The sequence below is a fragment of the Macrobrachium nipponense genome, chromosome 30, assembly GCF_015104395.2.
Source record: "Macrobrachium nipponense isolate FS-2020 chromosome 30, ASM1510439v2, whole genome shotgun sequence".
Taxonomy (NCBI): Eukaryota; Metazoa; Arthropoda; class Malacostraca; order Decapoda; family Palaemonidae; genus Macrobrachium; species Macrobrachium nipponense.
Window position 1 is genome coordinate 18,790,688 of NC_087218.1, and position 20,000 is coordinate 18,810,687.

The following is a 20,000-nucleotide window of genomic DNA, read 5'->3' on the forward strand; positions in this document are numbered from 1 at the left end:
TTGCAGCAACCGAATGAATCCGAACCTCTCTCTCTCTCTCTCTCTCTCTCTCTCTCTCCTCTCTCTCTCATCTAACATCTCGTGTAATCTCTAACATAAGCGTAAGTTTTCATAAAACCGTATTTTGCCAAATGTCGGTATAGTACATTTCAGTATATGCTTGTTTATTGAAATGAGAGAGAGAATATATTTTAGTGCTTGTTTATTGGAATGAGAGAGAGAGAGAGAGAGAGAGAGAGAGAGAGAGAGAGAGAGAGAGAATTAAACCAATTTCCCCAGTTTTATACGAAGAATGAAACACCAGTTATTAAGGGTCAATCCTTTCGTCAGCCGATCGCGGCCTTCCCAACACCAGTTAATTTCCTTTCCTCAGACGCAAATTAGTAAAGGTCCCGTAATTTCCTCTCCAACCTTTGAGACAGAAAACACGTTCGGACTCATTGGCACTTTTGACTTACAAACTCTCGAGTCGCTTCCACGAAATCCGACTCCAAGTTGTTCAGGCCTTCCTCCCTTGGAGGCCAACGGAGTTCACCCTCTGGAATTGTTTCTTAATCAATTTCTTTTTACAGTCGCTTTTCAGGATAGCCTTCACAGAAATGAAACTCCTTTCGATTTAGGATTTCAGGAAAAACCTTCGCTTTCACAACATCAATTATGGTTATTATTGTTAATCAGCATCATGTTCTCCTGAGTTGCAATTTAGTGAGACTAAAAAAAAATATTGCAAATCAAGCTTACATTAGATCCAATAAAATTTGGAAATCAACCACGCGGAAATCACATACGAAAACGAATCAAGGCATGACAATCAAACTACCTCTAAACACATTGGTTCCATTGGCACCCCCCTGGGGGGCCATGTAGCATAATGCATGGGGCCACAATCTGAGGATATGTATAAGTAAAACCACGGGTTGTATGCATATATGGGTTATGCTTGGCGGTGGGCTATGGACAGTTACCCTGTATGAAAAGTGGGTAACGACCAGAAAAAGTTCGAGAACCACTGAAAGCCTAAAAGAGCTTGTCGATTTGAGAATAAATCTTCATCATAAGTCAGACGACAGGACAGTTACAAATGATATAATAAGAGAAACTAAAGAAGCTCCTTATATGGAATCCAGGTAATGATGCCTTTCCCGTAGCCTCTCGGAGAATAGTGCGTAATGGTGTCAGCTACGTAAATATTCACAGAGGCCCTTTGAGTCACGCGGCGTTGAAGGCGATTATGATGATGATACGATGAACATTCATATGGCCGAGCCTAGAAATACCTTAACTTTAAAAGCAAGATCTACCAATTCAATAAAAGTAATTTATAAAATTACTTTTACTCAATTATCTCTAGCCTCTTAGTCTCGAAATCCGCCAACAAACTTTTAAAAAGAAAAAAACCAGACCTTCAGTAACCTCCAACACTCAATAAATACTTGAAGCAAACGCTTTAAAACTAAAATAAAATGTTAAGATGTTTCCTTCAAGACGCGACATTCTTCCGAATCATCCACCAATCGAACCCCGATAAACCATCGAGAGGTGAATGACAATCGACTTCGCCGTGTAAACAAGAATTCGAACTCATCTGCATCGACTTCTAAAAAGGCTTGAGACTCGAAAACAAATAAAAGCGACACTAGTGGGAGAAGCAGGATATGATGTCACAAAGTGAATGAAATTTTATCAGCTATTTCTCGGTATCAATATTGACTCAAGACTTCAAAATCGCATGACGTATTTTTCTTTCGCGTATTTTAATGCGAATTTCACAAGTTCTTATAAACAAAGGATATGAAACATGGTTTGTATGGTATACAACGTTACATCATTAAATAAATATTGGAATAGAAGTAATTATAACAATAAATATAGCGCCTTTTTCTGAAAATTCGCAAAGTACTTTACACACTTGAATAATCACCAAATAAATAAATAAATAAACAAACGAATATATAAATAAGTACATCTAAGAGGCCACTTTCTCAACCTCCGCTTTCAACAACTTGCTTACGAAACTCAAAAAAAGCTAAATGCTTGCCTAACTCAGTCAAGAATTCGAATATAATGAAGAGCATTTCCCCTACATATCAACGGCCATCCTCCGCATTCTAGAAGGACTCAAAGCCTTGTGACAAATACTCTGATTCTTCTAACAAGCACAGTTAATTGCCAATTCTTGAGCTGCAATCTAATTTGCTCTGTCTGCAATCTGCACTGACACAGCAGAGCGCGCTGGCTGGAAAGATGCTTCAGGACAACTGCCAGGAGTGCATAATGAGAGAGAGAGAGAGAGAGAGGAGAGAGAGAGAGAATGACGGCAGTTTATCGCTGAAATATTTATAAAACTTTCCACATGATTCCATTCCATTCCATTTACATACACACACACACACACACACACACACACACACATATATATATATATATATATAATATTATATATATATATATAAAGAGAGAGAGAGAGAGGAGAGAGAGAGAGAGAGAGAGAGAGAGAGAGAGAGAGAGGAGAGAGAGAGAGATACTAATGAAAGGAGAATGCTCCCACAATGAAATCCTTTGCCTACAATAGGATATAGACTCGCATGCAAACACGATCACCGATATAAAGAGAGAGAGAGAGAGAGAGAGAGAGAGAGAGAGAGAGAGAGAGAGAGAGAGAGAGAGAGAGAAATACATTAAATCGCATATAATATGAAAAATACTCACACTAAACTAACACTGTCGATATAGACTTCCACACTGAATTGAGTTGACACTCACCTGCGAAAGAGAAAAAAACAGTTAATATCAACCTCATAAAGAAATAAAACAATTTCTACACATTTAACAATAAAATGATTGCATTTATAAAATCCTGCAATGATTGTATATATATACGTATATTATAATATATATATATATATATATATATATATATATATATATATGTATATGTATATACATATATATGTATGTATGTATGTATGTATGTATGTATGTATGTATGTATGTAAGTGAGTGTTCACTCAAGCACCTGGATTAACATATACGCAAGTGTAAACACTTAATGTCAGATATACGAGGGGACGATTATGTTGTATATACAGTCCCTCTGAAAACTTCAAGTACAAAAAATTACACTCAACTGGATACAGCCGGGTACGACAGTTTCCTAACACCTCATCTTGAGAGTTCTACCACCTAGAGAGAGAGAGAGAGAGAGAGAGAGAGAGAGAGAGAGAGAGAGAGAGAGAGAACACGTCTTTCTTGGAGGTCTCTCTCTTAAGTTACTTGCACCGAAGAACAAAGCCCCTAGCATCCAAATCGAAGCGACCGAGAATAACGACATGATTTATGGAGATTTCGAGGAGAGAATGATGGAGGAGAAGGGGGAGGAGAAATGGGAAAACTTGGAATAAACGGAGGGCGGGCAGGAAGGGAAAAAAAAAAAAAAAAAGATGTTCCAAATCGATGGTCATGAGACATACGATCATAATCGTTCACTCGAGTGACGTGACAACAATTTGTCCTGAAAATCATAATGACAATGTGAACGGTTAAGCGTTGTAACAATAGGTCAGGGCCGAGTCGAAAGTGCTTTCAGGTAAAGTGTTGTTTTAATATAAGGCAATTAATGAAATGGCAGGGATTGGTGAGGGGTATTGATGTAACGCCTGAAATAGGGAAATAACTTGGGGGGAAAGCGAAGTTATGGAGGAGAGAGGAGAGAAGAGAGAGAGAGAAGGAAGGAGCAAGAGAGTAGAGAGAAGAGAGAGAGAGACGAGAAGTCAGTCAGGAGAATAACGAGGAAGTATGACAAATCTAAAGTTCGTGGAAGAGGAAAAGAGAGAAAAAATTAAGGACATAATGGAGGAAGACGGAGAGGTACACAGAGAAATTAACAAAATCAAAATAACTGCATATAATGGGGACAGAGGGAGAAGAGAAGTGGAAGGAGAAACAGAAGAGGAAGGACGAGGTAGTAGACTATAGGAAATGTCCTTTGAAAGGAAAAAAAAAAAGAGAAAAGATTATGAAGAAGAGGAGGAGGAGGAGGAGGAGGAGGAGGAGGAGGAGGAGCTGCGTGGGAGTGTTGACCGGTAGAATGCCAAGGTTGCAAGGACTTGTGTAAACACCTTGGCCATGCAGGCCGCCGCCGCCGCCGCCGCTGCTGCAACAGCAGCCTCCATTGGCATGACACCTTCTTCCCCCCTCCCCCCACACCCCTCTTCCTCCGCCAACACTCCCACTCCCACTCCTCTTTTGCCCTAAAGCGCCATCGTCTTCATCCTCTACTCGACTCCGTCTTTACCCCTCACCCCTCAACCTGCTTCTCTAACACATTATTGCATTCCATCATTTCCATCCTATTCTCTCTCTCTCTCTCTCGTCTCTCTCTGCCCCTTTAACTTGTTATTACAATTGTTTCTTACCCCTGGCCGCTCTCTTCTCTCTCTCTCTCTCTCTCTCTCTCTCTCTCTCTCTCTCATCAGACTGTGAATGAAGAGTAAAACCTACTCCTAGAGATAAGTGAGCTCACGACGTCTCCTCGGATGGACCAACAAATCTTGAGTGACATTCTAATCCTTGTAACTCTCTCTCTCTCTCTACAAAAACACACAACACACACATATATACATATATAAACAACATACAATGAACGCAACCGAAGTTCATCATTATCATCCTCTCTCTCTCTCTCTCTCTCTCTCTCTCTCTCTCTCTCTCTCTCATAGTCTTCCTCTTCCCTTCACGGGTCAGATACTTTACGCCGCTCCCAGCCTCCAACCCACCCACAAGAATGAAAGAGGGGGGAGGAAGGGGGGAGTCTGGCCGAGTCTCTTTCATTCCATGAGTGGACTTTTAAACTTTCTTCCTTGAGACGAACAACGTCCAAATGGAGAGTGGGGAGGGCAGGTTGCTTTGCGGCGGTAGTGAGCAAAATCATTATAATTCTTGTATAATTTTAATTATATATATATTATAATATAATATATATTATTATATAGTATCTATATTATTATATGGTATATATATATCAATATAATATATAATATCTATATATATCTATAGGTGTATAGACAAACACATATATATATGCATACATAATGATATACATACACGATCAATAGTCAACAAAAAATGTTTTATCAAAGCAATATGCAATGGCTGGGTGACAAAAAAAATTCAGCCATTAATATAAGTCAGTGAGAAATTGGTTAACAATGAACATATTGTAATATTCTTGAACAGCAAATAGTAAATAAGAAACAGAGCTTATAAACGACGACTTAATACACTTCTATGAGAATAACCTAAATTATGCTAATCTAAAAAAAAATCACAACAACGGTGAAAAACGGACCAATGCTGAAAATAGGGATTGAAAATAATAAAGAAGCTTGAAGGATAAAGGCTTTGAAAAGGGTAAGTCTCGAATTATCTCCCAGAACATCGTCTCCTGGACGACAATCCCAAAAGACTTCAGGATGACAAGATTTTTCGAAACTTCTTAAAAATGAGAGAGAGCACAAGGCCACTTGCTCAGCTGAGTAAGAAGGGTGGATCAATGTCAAATAAACAAAAAATAAATGGGGCAAGATCAGTTGCTCTTTAGATCACCACTAAAAACCTTTAAAGGCCATTAAAAAGAGATAATTGTAATAACCTTGTTCTATTGCTTTCTACGTAATTCTAAATAAATATTTGTGAAGTAAAATCTATTGTTGCTGTTAATCCGACCCTATTTTTTAATGGCTCCCACAAAAACCGACCCCACTACTATTATTATTATTACTGGATAAAGAAACAAGTATAAGTTGTTTACTTGTAAGTATTTACAAAGTATTTTACTTAGCACTCTTACAAGTAAACAAGTATCTTTTTCCATATTCAGAAGATTATTGTTGTTATTATTACAATTATTATTATTATCATTGTTATTATTATTTTTTTTTTTTTTTTGCTTTATCACAGTCCTCCAATTCGACTGGGTGGCATTTATAGTGTGGGGTTCCGGGTTGCGTACCTGTCCTCCTTTCCTTAGGTTCCATTCCATCCCTCTTTCTTACTATGTGCGCCGTTTCTAGGATCACACTCTTTTGCATGAGTCCTGGACCTACTTCAGCCTCTAGTTTTTCCAGATTCTTTTTCAGGGATCTTGGGATCGTGCCTAGTGTTCCTATGATTATGGGTACAATTTCCACTGGCATATCCCATATCCTTCTTATTTCTATTTTCAGGTCTTGATACTTATCCATTTTTTCCCTCTCTTTCTCTTCAACTCTGGTGTCCCATGGTATTGCGACACAATGGGTGATACCTTTCTTCTTCTTCTTCTTCTTCTTCTTCTTCTTATTATTATTATTATTATTATTATTATTATTATATTATTATTATTATTATTATTATTATTATTAAATAAAGTCATTGGTAAGGGAATGACATAGTGAGCGAAAGACAAAATAAAACGAAGGTAACTCTAAATCAACTCGCCATCCTGGAGTATTTTGCATTCATCATGATCACTTCTCAATCAGAATCACATTCAACATCATCTTCACTTCCATCACCATCACAAGCTTAATATAACAACGAATAAAACCAATAATAATGCACAGAACAACAATAGTAATTGAAGCAATGATCATGAAAATCATTAGTATAAAAAAAGCATTCCAAAACCAAAGACAGGGCTGTCTATTCAACCATTTAATTCCCAGGTAAATTGCCAATCATTGCAATCATTGAACCCTCTACCTCATCCCACATATACAACCCTCCCCCTCCACCCACACCCATCCCCCTTGCCACAGGCAATCCGGACATCCACGAAGGCCAACTTAACGATCTTCAGCAAAACCATTCAGATGTCTGGAGATAAAGCGACGGACACGAAGCGTTAATGACCGTCCCGATAACAAATTGGACGAACAAGAAGAAGAAGAAGAAGAAGAAGAAGAAGACGAAGAAGAGCGTCGTTCTCATTTCTTAATTGAGCTCCTACAAGCGGTAGATTTCCTTGTCGCCGTAAAATCGCTTTTAGAAGCGGCCTCATCCCATTAAATCCAGATCGTGTTGTGTCTTGGCTGCTCGGTGGAAAGAATGGCTTTGCCTTTAATTGCCTCAGGTTTTAAATGAGCAGGTAAAACATGCACTACTGAAGCGTGAGAGAGAGAGAGAGAGAGAGAGAGAGAGAGAGAGAGAGAGAGAGAGAGAGAGAGAGAGAAGCAAAATACATAAGATGAGAGAAAAGCAACTGGTGAGACTGAGAGCATCTATATACCGACACTAAAAGCAAAGTCGTTTCCAGTTCAGTGAGAAAAATGTATTTTCTATGATAAATTCATCTCCAAAACATTAATTTATTTATCTATTTCCATCGGAAACCACAAATCGAACTTACATTATGAAAGATAACAAGGAAACTGCACGGTTAACCCAATCAATATGTATTACAAAAAAATAAATAAATAAAACCGAGTTGAGTCCGCAGCATATAAATGATGAAATCATCTGTTGCAGCAACTATAAGATTAGCTCTAAGGGTGCCGTAGTGAGTTTTACCTGACCAATATCGAGCCACACACAATTTCCTTGAACTGGTAAAATCTGGAGAACCTACGTCGCCTATGAGTTCCGAGGTCACGGGGCATTTCCTTACAGAAACGCCTTTGCCCTAACTTGTGAGGTTGCTCCCTGCGATGCAATTCTTAATTGGGGAAGTACACAAAGGACTAGGGACGGGAATTCATTGTAAGACACTGCTACGTCACAAGAGAGGAAGGTAAGCCAAGATACTTTAGTTATATATACTTGGAAATCTTGGATAACACCCGTTTGTCTTTTTTACTGATCATTCTAATTCAACGTAAAGTTACGGAACTCTTTTGCGGCTTGTATGTTTCCTTAAACTTAATATATTGTTTAAAAGGAAAGCTCTCTCTCTCTCTCTCTCTCTCTCTCTCTCTCTCTCTCTCTCTCTCTCTCTCTCTCTCTCTCTCTCTCTCAACACCTTTTTATATTGGCCAGGATATAAAATTTCCATTCCGTCTGCCAAGTTAAGGAAAGTTTCATCTGAGCACCTCTGATCACAACTCTGATTAAGTGATCGGTTTCATGCACTGGCACCAAAGACCAAAAGGGAAACTCGGAAGAAACTTATGATATTCGCACTCGAGGTCACTCCGCGAAGACCTTTCCGACGGCAAGCGCACCATCCAATGCGCTTTTACCATTTAAGAACAAACCTGCATAATCCGTCAACGTATCTTAACATATCAAACGAACACCCACCCAGTCCTAAAAATAGAGCCGTGACGTCACTGGCAATCAATCACCGCAACCCACATACTACATGAAAAAAGACAAAACTTTTGTAAAATAGAAAGGAGAAAAATATCAAAAGAACACATACTTGAGCGAAGGTCAGTTCAATCCAGGTCTACTGAGGCAATTATTAATAGAACCTTCATTTCTCTCTCTCTCTCTCTCTCTCTCTCTCTCTCTCTCTCTCTCTCTCTCTCTCTCTCTCTCACCATATCTGCTTGTCTCTCACCATATCTGCTTGTCATCTCGTTTCCATCTAATTTTCAGAATGGTAAAAGCTTAAGAGAAAGGGATATTTTAATGCAAACTGCTTTAAAACTCGTGACGAGCAAATATTTTCAATTAAAGAGTACTTTGATATTAAAGACCGGCCTGCTAAATAGAGAAAAAGAATCCTAAATAATCAAAAAGATAAACTACACAGAACTTGAAACGGTAATCATCCAGCAATTTACCCAAATTATTATTATTTATTATTTCAGTAGATGATACCTATTCGCATGGTACAAGCACACCAAAGGGGCCATTGATTTGAAATCCAAGCTTTCAAAAAATGCTGGTTTCAACCTCTCAAACCCGCAGACCCCACACTGCAGCAGTAACTGATCATGATACAGAGCCAGTGAGTTTGCATCGGCCTGAGGGAGACGCGAACCCGCGATATGTGAGTGGCATTCCACGACGCTAACCAATATGCCAGCAGATCAGCTAAATCACTGAATTCAGTTCTTAAAAACCTCACGGGGTTAGCATCCCAACCTAAATATGAATGGAACAAAAGTTAATCTAAAAAAGAAAAACACACACACACACACACAAGAAAGCTCATTTTAACCAAACAAACACTCCAATAAAGCAGACGAATGGCCTGTGGGCTGGAGGGTCTAAAGCGTGAAATCCCAAGATACAACACCTCATCTCAGCTGGATTCGATGGGCTAAACTCCTATTCTCGAGGGGAGCTTATAACTACTGATTACGGAGATGCGGGTGTCTGCATTACAACACACGATTTTGACTCTTCTGTCCCTTCAGAAAGAGAGAGAGAGAGAGAGAGAGAGAGAGAGAGAGAGAGAGAGAGAGAGAGAGAGAGAGAGAGAGAGAGAATTTGTGTGCCAAACGCCATGCTGCTATGTAGAATATACCTTTTACTTTAGTAAAGAATGTCGTAAGTTTCCTTCACATATACCACATAATTATCACAACAGATACCAGAAAACGAATATACTCTTCAAGATATAATGATCGCAATATAAAAACATAAGGTGACATATAACAGCGATCCTCCGCGCTCTTATCTATGATTTGTCAGTGCACTTAACAGCACTGATAAGCAGATCAGGAGTAAGTTTCTACAAAAGCTGGACCAGCACCTAAAAATCAAAGGTTATTGATACAGCACTGCTAGTTTTGCGAGTATCCTTGGGGATAAACTAACCCAGATCCCTGGCGATATGCTAACCTAGATCCATAAATCGTCTTGTCTTTATCTTCCAAGTATCCCGTATACACGACGTCGTTGTCACCTCGTCAAGACAACGGAGCGAGAATTCCGTTGAGCCAATTTTTCTCTATGGAACTGTTAAACGAAGGCTTTACTTTCTTCACGGCTAAGCTTTGGAATTTACCTCCTATTTCCATTTTTCTCACGTTTATCCAGGTTATTTATTCATTTATTTATCTATTTTATTTTTATTTAATTTTTTTTTTTTTTTTTTTTTGCACAAGGCTTCATCCCCAGTTCAATATCCTCGTGAATGTGGCAGTGATCACTACCTTGCCCTTTTCATTTTTAAGGAAGCCACTCCTTCCTTGGTAGGGGACAAAGCTCGACGATAATAATAATATTTGCTTAGCATAACAAAGATACATGATGAATAAACAATTCATTCTTGACTCAAACTAACACAGTGCTAAAACCCCTCTCAGGCTCATTACAAAAACACGCGACTTCCTCTTAATTTCTGCAATTCTAAGTTAACATTACATTTCCCTTTCCGCTATTATGCTCAAGGTTTTGGAATTACCTGAACTTTACACCCTCGCACATTAAAAGAAAAAAAAAGAAAGAAAAAAAAAAGGCCTTCCATTTTGCATTATCTCGGGTAATACACCACAAGACTGGTGAGGGAGAATTACCATGTCATGTCAAAAAGAAAAAACGCAACAGTCATTCTTTAAGTTGCAACAACCTGCAAAGTTTCTTAATTGCGTCATCAAGGTGATGCAGAAGCACGACGCAGATCCTTAATCACTCAATAACCAGGTGACGTGACTAAGTGCAGACAAGCGGATATAAGTCGAGCGTACGATGGAATATAATTACCACATTTTAGAGTTCAAATCTTATGGGCTTGCGATTCAGAAGAGCTAATGCATGCCAATGCACTCACATCGTTGAAAATAGTTTTTTTTTCTCTGCGGCACACACGCGCGCGCACACACACATATATATAATGTGCGTATGTATGTACAGAAGCTATTGATTTTAAGAAGGTAACAAAAAAGCTACAATTGTGTCTTTCTTTGCCTAAATAAATGCAATACATTAATTTTCTAAATTTATTATCAACATTGCTTGTTTCTCATCTGCTTTTTATTTATACTTGCATATATGCAACTTATTGGACTCATCATCATCCTACAGAAAGGCAAATTGGTTACCAAGGCAATATTGGCCTTTTACACTTCACAGGGATGTGCGTACATTCAAAAATAGATAAATAAATGTAAATAACAATAAAATACAACTTGTAACCAATTATCTGTTCCGTTAATTCACGTGAAAAAAAACAAAAACGTATTCGGTAAAGGTCCTAACACTAACTTCTGGCGAAAAATATACTTAAACGACTTGCAAAAAAAAAAAAAAAAAAAAAAAAAAAAAAAAAAAAAAAAAAAAGTCTAAAACTGAAAGCTCGACGTTAAGACAAAAGGGAACACCAGCTGTCTTTAAACACAAGAAATTATAAGGAAACCAATAGTAAGCCTTTACCAACACAATAGTAAATGTAAATACGTTTTGACGGCACTATTGTGAAGGTTCAATCTATAGAAGCCTATTTAGTTTTAACTGAAATTTCGCCGCATTGTACGAATATTTCTTCCCTAGTATGTGATCAGAAAGCTAAAAGATGAGAGAGAGAGAGAGAGAGAGAGAGAGAGAGAGAGAGAGAGAGAGAGAAAAGCCTATTTAGTTTTTACTGAAATTCCGCATTGTACGAATATTTCCTCCCTAGTATGTGATCAGAAAGCTAACAGATAGAGAGAGAGAGAGAGAGAGAGAGAGAGAGAGAGAGAGAGAGAGAGAGAGAGGTCACACCATCACCATATTCTGAGCAAACAGATGTGTGCAACAACAACCACTTCCATCTCAGAACTTCCTTAATGAGAGTGAGAGTGGCGATTCAATGCAACGAAGACTTATATGGCATTTTGGGAGGTGGTGGGGGGAAGTGGAAGAGGAGGGGGAGAGAATGAGGTAGGGAGGGGGAAGAAATATGGGAGGGAGGAGGACCATGGGAGGGGGAGGGAGAAGCGGTGCGGTGCCAAAGAACTCCACCTAACCACCCACCGCCCAATCTCAGCCTCCCGAAAAAGTTGCAGTAGCAAAGAGCCCTATTCAATATTCTGGGTCACTGCAGAGTCACAAGCTACCATATGCTAAAATCTCTCTCTCTCCCTCCTCCTCCTCCTCCTCTTTTTTTTTTTTTAAGAGGGGGGGGAAGAGAGAGAGAGAGAGAGAGAGAGAGAGGAGAGAGAGAGAGAGAGAGAGAGAGAGAGAGAGAGAGAGAGAGAGGAGGAGAGGGAGGGATTTAGCAGCAGAATGGGCACCGCGGTCTCTGGTGCCATGCACTTCGTCTCCAATAAAGGATGGCTTCCGTTCTTGTGAAATCAAAACACGTTTCGGCTGAACAATGTCAACAGAATTCCAGCGCAATGTCAACACGTCTCGGCTGTTGGGTAAACATCTGCGCCAGAGGGGAGATCGACAGCACCTTTGGTTAGAGGGACCCCAGACGACAGCTGGACAGCCTAATAACGACTGAGAAATAGCATTAGCGACATGGGATTAGGAGTGAGGCCCCCAGTCAGGTTAGCGCGTAATTTCTAGTTCTAGTTCTCCCAAACCTTTACAAAATGATAGAGGAGACATTCAAAATCTTAATACTTTAATCACCACACAATAAAGGAATATACATACATACGTATATATGTAAAAGGAGCCAATAAAAATGCCAATATATAGAAAGTAAATACTATATTTCAGAGACTGCTGTATCTCTCTTCAGGTAGGTAATGAAGAGAGAGACACCAGTCTCTGAAATATAATACTTACTTTCTACATTTCGGCGTTCTATATATATATATATATATATATATATATATATATATATATATATATATATATAACAATGAAAAAAATAACTCAAACATAACAAAACTAAAGAAATCATGAATTAATATACAGCAAGTGTTACCCCTTTAAAAGGAAAAGATAGCATGGAAAAATATAAAAATTCCCATATAGGTATACCGAAATGCTTCTAATATAAAAAAAATATGGCAACCAAACACAAATATAACGACAAAACTCAATATAGTCTGAGACTGAAATTGAAAGCACAACCTACAGTTCTGGAGAGAGGAGAGAGAGAGAGAGTGAGAGAGAGAGAGAGAGAGAGAGAGAGAGAGAGAGAGAGAGAGAGAAAAAAAACTATTATCCCCGACACCTGGCCAGACGTTGAGCGCATAATAAAGCTTCTTTATCATTCTAAAATTAAGGCGTTTTTGTCCGAAGGAACACGAGAGGACCAGAGGGTCCTCTGTCCCCAAAAAACTCCGGTGGCTATGATAGCTATCTTGCAACCCGAAGCTCTTTTTATCAGTAACAGCTGGTCGACTTCCAAAAGGGATTTCATAACGACTGGACCACTGGGCCATGCCATCAGTGGTGAGAATTCCATTCATAGTATAAAAGGTAGAAATAATTATTCATAATTCCAATAGGCTCAATGGAGAGACTGTAACCTCCTAAGAAAAACATGATTACTTGTAACAGAATCACAAGAAAAAAATGTCACACAGAAAAATATCTTTATTATTATTCTTTGGGAGAATATGATCAAACCTAATTTTATAAATCTGGAGACATATAATTATTGCTGTCCTGAAACTGATATAATAATAATAATAATAATAATAATAATAATAATAATAATAATAATAATAATAATAATATTATCACGAAATTTTATGACTGCCTTATCCTAAATATTGCTGCTACCTCCGACAAGGCTACACACTTTCCTCGTTAGGTCGTTTTCCAAGTTTGTCACAGTTGAAAAAAAAATATGAATGACCAGGAAGGCAACTCCATAATCAGGTCCCACCTGGAACAAACTTCTAGAGCACACAAAAGAATAGGCAAGGATGTCAGGATTTACTGCGTGTCAAGGCACAGCGTGGAGGATTCCAGTATTGGAAATCTAAATGCAAAGGATGATCAGAATAATGAAATGCCTTATAAAACTTCCACAAAGAACTCATAAAGAAACTTGGCCAGTGATTCATGCGAAGATCGGGGATAAGAAATGTACAATAAATCAAGTTTTTACTCAACGATTTCGGCGACTTAAGACGAAACCGGAGAACAATATTCAAAACGCGACAGAATAAAAGAATCAACAAAACATTTCCTCGCAAGAAACGGGCCTTAAAAAAAGCCTTGAAAGACTTTCAAAATATGACAAATATGTGCATAACTGCAAAAGAGATGGAGCCGATATGTTTCTCGAAAGTAAATGCGCAGTCAAGAATGACAACTGGATTTTTAAAATGGTTAGCATAGTAGAAAGGACAGGAAAGCTCGTAGAGGTGGTTTGGTTATGTACAGAGAATAACGAAAGATGAAATTATATAACTTCAGAAATAATAAGTTCAACTGACATGTAGACTGATTTGCAAATACTATATACACGTTTTGTTTCTAGTTACTAAGGGACTTTCAAAGAAGGAACTTAAATCATCTTATACATCAAATCTATCTCTCTCTCTCTCTCTCTCTCTCTCTCTCTCTCTCTCGTCCTCTCTCTCTCTCCTTGGAAAAAGAATGCCAAAAGCATGCAAATCTGTGGTAAGGTTTGGGTATTATTTTTATAGCATAGTCAATCCACAAAACCTAATCAGAAAATGTGCTGCATGCAACATCCCGACCCATCCACAGTGTGCTGAGGTAATACAAGATTTGAGAAAAGATACAAGAATTTTTTGTTCAACATGTCTCTCGTAGTAGCCATCTTGCTTGGTGAGACGTACCCGCGTGAAGTCAGATTAATCAACAGATATCACAAGTTTAACATACGACTAGAATTTGAGAAATATCTAGAAGTGTTCGTGAACTATCGGTGATAAGATTAGTGTAAAAATAGTAGGATAAAGCGTCTTCTAAGTTAGTTTATCAAGTGTAATACTATAAATCAGAACAAGATGGCAGTAAGTTCCAACTGCGGGAAGAGGTGGCGTAATTTGGCGTGTTTAGCAGATTCGCAATACGATGAGGTAGCAGGAAGGGAACTGGCATTTCTCATCTATGAAATCAGCAACAGTCCTAACCAAAAAGATACAAAAGCATTCATAGATATATTAGAAGGATATAATCCTTCAAACTGGAACAAATCTAATGAAAACATCTTGAAAATAATTGAAGAAGTTCCAAATAAAAAATCCAAGTGGTCAAGAGACTCATAAAGAAAATATACATAAACCAAACATATTCGACAAAGAAAATGAATAAGGTGAATCTTGTGAATATCCTAATTGATGCATTAGGAAAAAGAATGCAAAAGCATGCAAACTGTGAAGGTTTGGTATAGCATAGTCAATCCACAAAACCTAATCAGAAAATGTGCTGCATGCAACATCCCGACCCATCCACAGTGTGCTGAGGTAATACAAGATTTGAGAAAAGATACAAGAATTTTTTGTTCAACATGTCTATCATGGATAGACAATGTTATTAAATCAAGATTGAATGTACAAATAGTTGAGGATGAAGAAGAAGAGGAAGAGGAAGAAGAAGAAGAAAAAGAAGAAGAGGAAAACGGAAGAGAAGTAAACAAAAATGAAATGACAGAAAAAAATAAGGAAAAAAGAACAAGATAAAAGTATGGATGCAGAGATACTCATTGATACTACATATGAGGCAATAAAGCAGCATACCTACGAAGAAATAAATTACGATATGACAACAGAAAAGCAAATCCCGAAGAGGCTCTACCCAGATCTAATACAATGACGGGAATGAGGAGAAAAATAGACAAGAAAGACAAAATCTGCAACCTTTTGAAAAGAGGGAATTGCAGATTTGGAGAAAGATGTTACTACAAAACATCCTAAGATATGTCAAAACTATGAAATATATGGTAAATGTGCATACTTAGATGGATATGGGGATGATTGCAGAGATCTGCATCCAAAAATATGTAAAAACCTAAAAGAAGGAAAAGGATGTAAGTTCGACAAAAAATGCAAATATATGCACCCTGTAGCAATGAATCATAATCAAATAAATAACCAACCAAGTAATAAAATCCAAAATAAGAAAGAAACAAATAAAGAGAGAAATCAAGAATATCAGGTAAAGAGAAAAGCAAACCACCAATGAGATATGCAGAGGTGTCAGCAAAAAATTTCAAAGCATCAGCTCCGAAATTCTACTCAAGAGATAATAACTGTATTTATTATGCAAGAGGATATTGCAGAAACGGAGAAAATTGCAGATTCAGACACAAAATGAATAATTATGATGAAGGAAGATCAAATATATGGAAAAAGTTGGATTTTTTAATGTCAGAATTTCTGGAAATGAAAAAAAGAACAACATACCAGAACAGGAAAGAGGACATGGAAAATCCTTATTACTACCAGTATTAAAATGAAGGAGAAAACACTGCAAACCATCATAGTGATGAATGCGCAGGGTTTAGTAACGAGTAACTCAAAAAGAAATAGAGTACTTAGAAGAACTAACCCAAAATGAAAAAGAAAATAGATATAATGAATATAAGTGAAACCTGGTATTCCCAAGAGACTGGGAATGATGATCAAATAAAAGGGTTCCAAACTTATAGATCAGATAGAAAAAATAGGAATCAAGGGGGAACCGCAATATATGGGAAAGACAAAAAACAAGGAAAAATATATGAGAAATATAGTAACTCAGAATGTGAACTAATAGCGGTAGAATTTGAATCTGAAAAATTGATGAACATAGTAATATATACCATCCTAATACTAAAGAGTTTGACTTAATATGAAAAATTGGATGATATATGTAGAAATCACAAGGACTGGACTATTCTCCTATCTGGTGACTTCAACTTTCCTTTCGTAGAATGGAAAGAACGAATAGGAGATTGTGGTTGTACTTATACCATATAAAAAAGAGAGTAATAGTAGTGCAGAAGATAAGAGGCAATTTGAAAAGCTATTAGATATGCTACTAGAATACAACATTCAACAAATAAATCACCTGCCAACAAGAAAGGAAAATACTTTAGACCTAGTATTTGGTGAACGAGATGAATTATGTTTAAAGAAATAATAGTTTATAATGCGAGATATTTCAGACCATAATGTCATAGAATTAACAGTTCATTACCAAAGCAAGTGAAAATAGAGATAAGCAAGAAATGAAAAAGTGGGAAGGATATGGAAAATACAACTTCTACAGTAAAAATATAAAATGGTCAGAAATTAAAATGAAGAATTAAACAAAGATTGGGATAACATTTTCGTAAGTGATGACATAAGGGTAAATAGCGGAGATATATATATATTGGAGAAAATAGTGGAAAAATATATACGAAGAGAAAAGTAAACATCATTCATGCATACCAAGAGACAGAAGGATCTTGTTCCAGAAAATCAGACAGTGGAAAAAAGGTCTTGCAAAAGAAAAAAGATGCATGGAAAGTTATAGAACTAAAAAGTAAGATAGAAAATGCAGAACAAAAGATTGATTACAATCAAAAGAAAATGAAAAACGGGACTTGGAAGAAAAAACCCTATTAAATATCAAGCAAAACCCCAAACTATATACTCATATGCGAAGAAGATGAATAAAAGAAGAATAGAAATAGCCCTCTGAGAATTGAAGGGAGATTAACGAATGAAAAAAAGGAAATTTGCAACATACTGGCAGAACGATATAAGAGAGAATTCACCCCTAGAATAGATAATGAAGATAATGATATAGAAGTAAGGGATGAAAATAGTGAATATTTAGCTGACATAGATATTAATGAAGCTGATATTGTGCAGGCTATTAATGAAATTAAAAATGGAGCTGCTCGCAGGGCCTGATGGAATTCCTGCTATTTTGTTAAAGAAAGTAGTTCATTCTATCGCAAAGCCATTGCAATATTATTAAGACAAAGTGTAGATACAGGCAAGATTTATGATGAGCACAAATTGTAGCATATATTACCCCTACTTTCAAAAGTGGATCAAGACTAGAGGCAAGTAATTATAGGCCTGTGAGTCTATCATCATATTATGAAAGTGTATGAAAGGGTAATGAAGAAAAATATTATGAAACATTTAATAAAAAATAATTGTTTAATAAAGGACAACATGGTTTCGTACCCGGAAAAAGTACACAAACCCAACTGTTAGTCCTACCGTGAGAACATATTCAAAAATATGAAAAGCGGGAAATGAAACAGATGTGGTTTATTTAGACTTTGCAAAAGCTTTTGATAAAGTAGACATAATATATTAGCGAAGAAAATTAGAAAAAAACACAATATCGTGGATAAAGTAGGAAAGATGGTTAAAAGAATTTTTACACACAGAAAACAGATAGTTATTGCAAACGACGAGAAATCGGATGAAGCCAAGGTAATATCCGGTGTGGCGCAAGGTACGGTGTTAGCTGCAATACTGTTTGTTATTATGATTGAAGACATAGACAATAATGTTAAGGATTCGGTAGTGAGTAGTTTCGCAGATGACACAAGAATAAGTAGAGAAATTAATGGTGATGAAGATAGGAAACGCTCTACAAAGAGACCAATAACAAAGTATATGATTGGGCAGAGGTAAATAGGATGGTATTTAAACTCTGATAAATTTGAATCAATAAATATGGAGACAGAGAAAGAAAGCTATATGCATATAAGGGACCTAATAATGAGACCATCACAAAAAATAAGGAAGCAGTTAAAGACCTGGTGTGATGATGAATAGGAACATGTTATGCAATGATCAAATAGCAACTCTGATGGCAAAATGTAAAGCAAAAATGGGAATGTTGTTACGGCACTTCAAAACAAGAAAAGCTGAACACATGATTATGCTTTATAAAACATATGTTCGTAGTCCACTTGAATATTGCAATATGATATGGTACCCACACTATCAAAAGGATATTGCACAAATAGAGAGTGTACAAAGGTCCTTTACAGCTAGAATAGAAGAAGTTAAGGACCTAGACTACGGGAAAGACTACAATTCTTAAAATTATATAGTCTAGAAAGGAGAAGAGAACGCTACATGATAATTCAGGGGCATGGAAAAACAGATAGAAGGAATAGCAGAAAATATCATGGAACTAAAAATATCAGAAAGAGCAAGCAGAGGTAGATTAATAGTGCCCAAAACCTATACAAGGAAAAAATAAGAAAGCACACAGGACATTAATACCACTACGCACCAGCATCGATAATGCAGCGTCTATTCAATGCGTTGCCAGCTCATCTGAGGAATATATCAGGAGTGAGCGTAGATGTGTTTAAGAATAAGCTCGACAAATATCTAAACTGCATCCCAGACCATCCAAGATTGGAAGATGCAAAATATACCGGAAGATGTACTAGCAACTCTCTGGTAAGGGACATTAGAGGTGCCTCACACTGAGGGACCTGGGGCAACCCGAACAAGATGTAAGGTCTCTCTCTCTCTCTCTCTCTCTCTCTCTCTCGTCGTCTCTCTCTCTCTCCTCTCTCTCTGATATATATATATATATATATATATATATATATATATATATATATATATACACAACACAGAAACGTACCGATGTTTCCAAACCTCATGCACAATGTTAATTACTTTTACGCAATGCTAATACATATCACGAAAATAACCGAAATCTAAAATATTACCGAAATATAATTCTCAATGAGATTTATTTTTGCAAAAAAGGAAAATAAACCATATTTTCTGGTATGGTATATAATCTGGAGATATGAAAATGCAAAATATTCGTACAGATTTTGATGTCAACTTAAACTATCTATTTAGAATATTTTGCGTTACGTATTTATATTCAACGAATGAAAAGTCCGACGCACAGAAAGACCAAAAACCTAATCTTCACAAAAATGCCACCTTGGAAAATTATAAATAAAAAGAAATTAAACCCAGTAAACACTCCATTCGGCGCCATCAAAGAAAACGAAATCCTACATTCTGGAAATAGCTCCTCCTCTTCTTTTCCTTGAGAAAGACGTCTGGACAAAATTAGCCAAGGAATGATGAGGACGAATATCCAAAAGGGATTATTCATTCTTACCATTCAGAGAGAGAGAGAGAGAGAGAGAGAGAGAGAGAGAGAGAGAGAGAGAGAGAGAGAGAGAGAGAGGGGGCTCCTGAAATCTGCCGCTGAAGGTCGACTACTTATGAAAC

At 37.2% G+C, this 20,000-nt stretch overlaps 1 protein-coding gene and 1 long non-coding RNA gene across 2 annotated transcripts in view; both read right to left on the reverse strand.

The window, feature by feature from the left end:
* LOC135202350 (rho-related GTP-binding protein RhoU-like) overlaps nucleotides 1-20,000 on the reverse strand; it is a 252,203-nt gene that overhangs the window by 44,902 nt on the left and 187,301 nt on the right. The gene's annotated exons all lie outside the window — the stretch shown is intronic.
* LOC135202352 (uncharacterized) overlaps nucleotides 1-20,000 on the reverse strand; it is a 101,271-nt gene that overhangs the window by 22,364 nt on the left and 58,907 nt on the right. The window contains exon 3 of the long non-coding RNA XR_010311720.1: nucleotides 2,710-2,763. This is a non-coding gene — a long non-coding RNA (uncharacterized LOC135202352). The remainder of the gene's footprint in view (nucleotides 1-2,709; nucleotides 2,764-20,000) is intronic.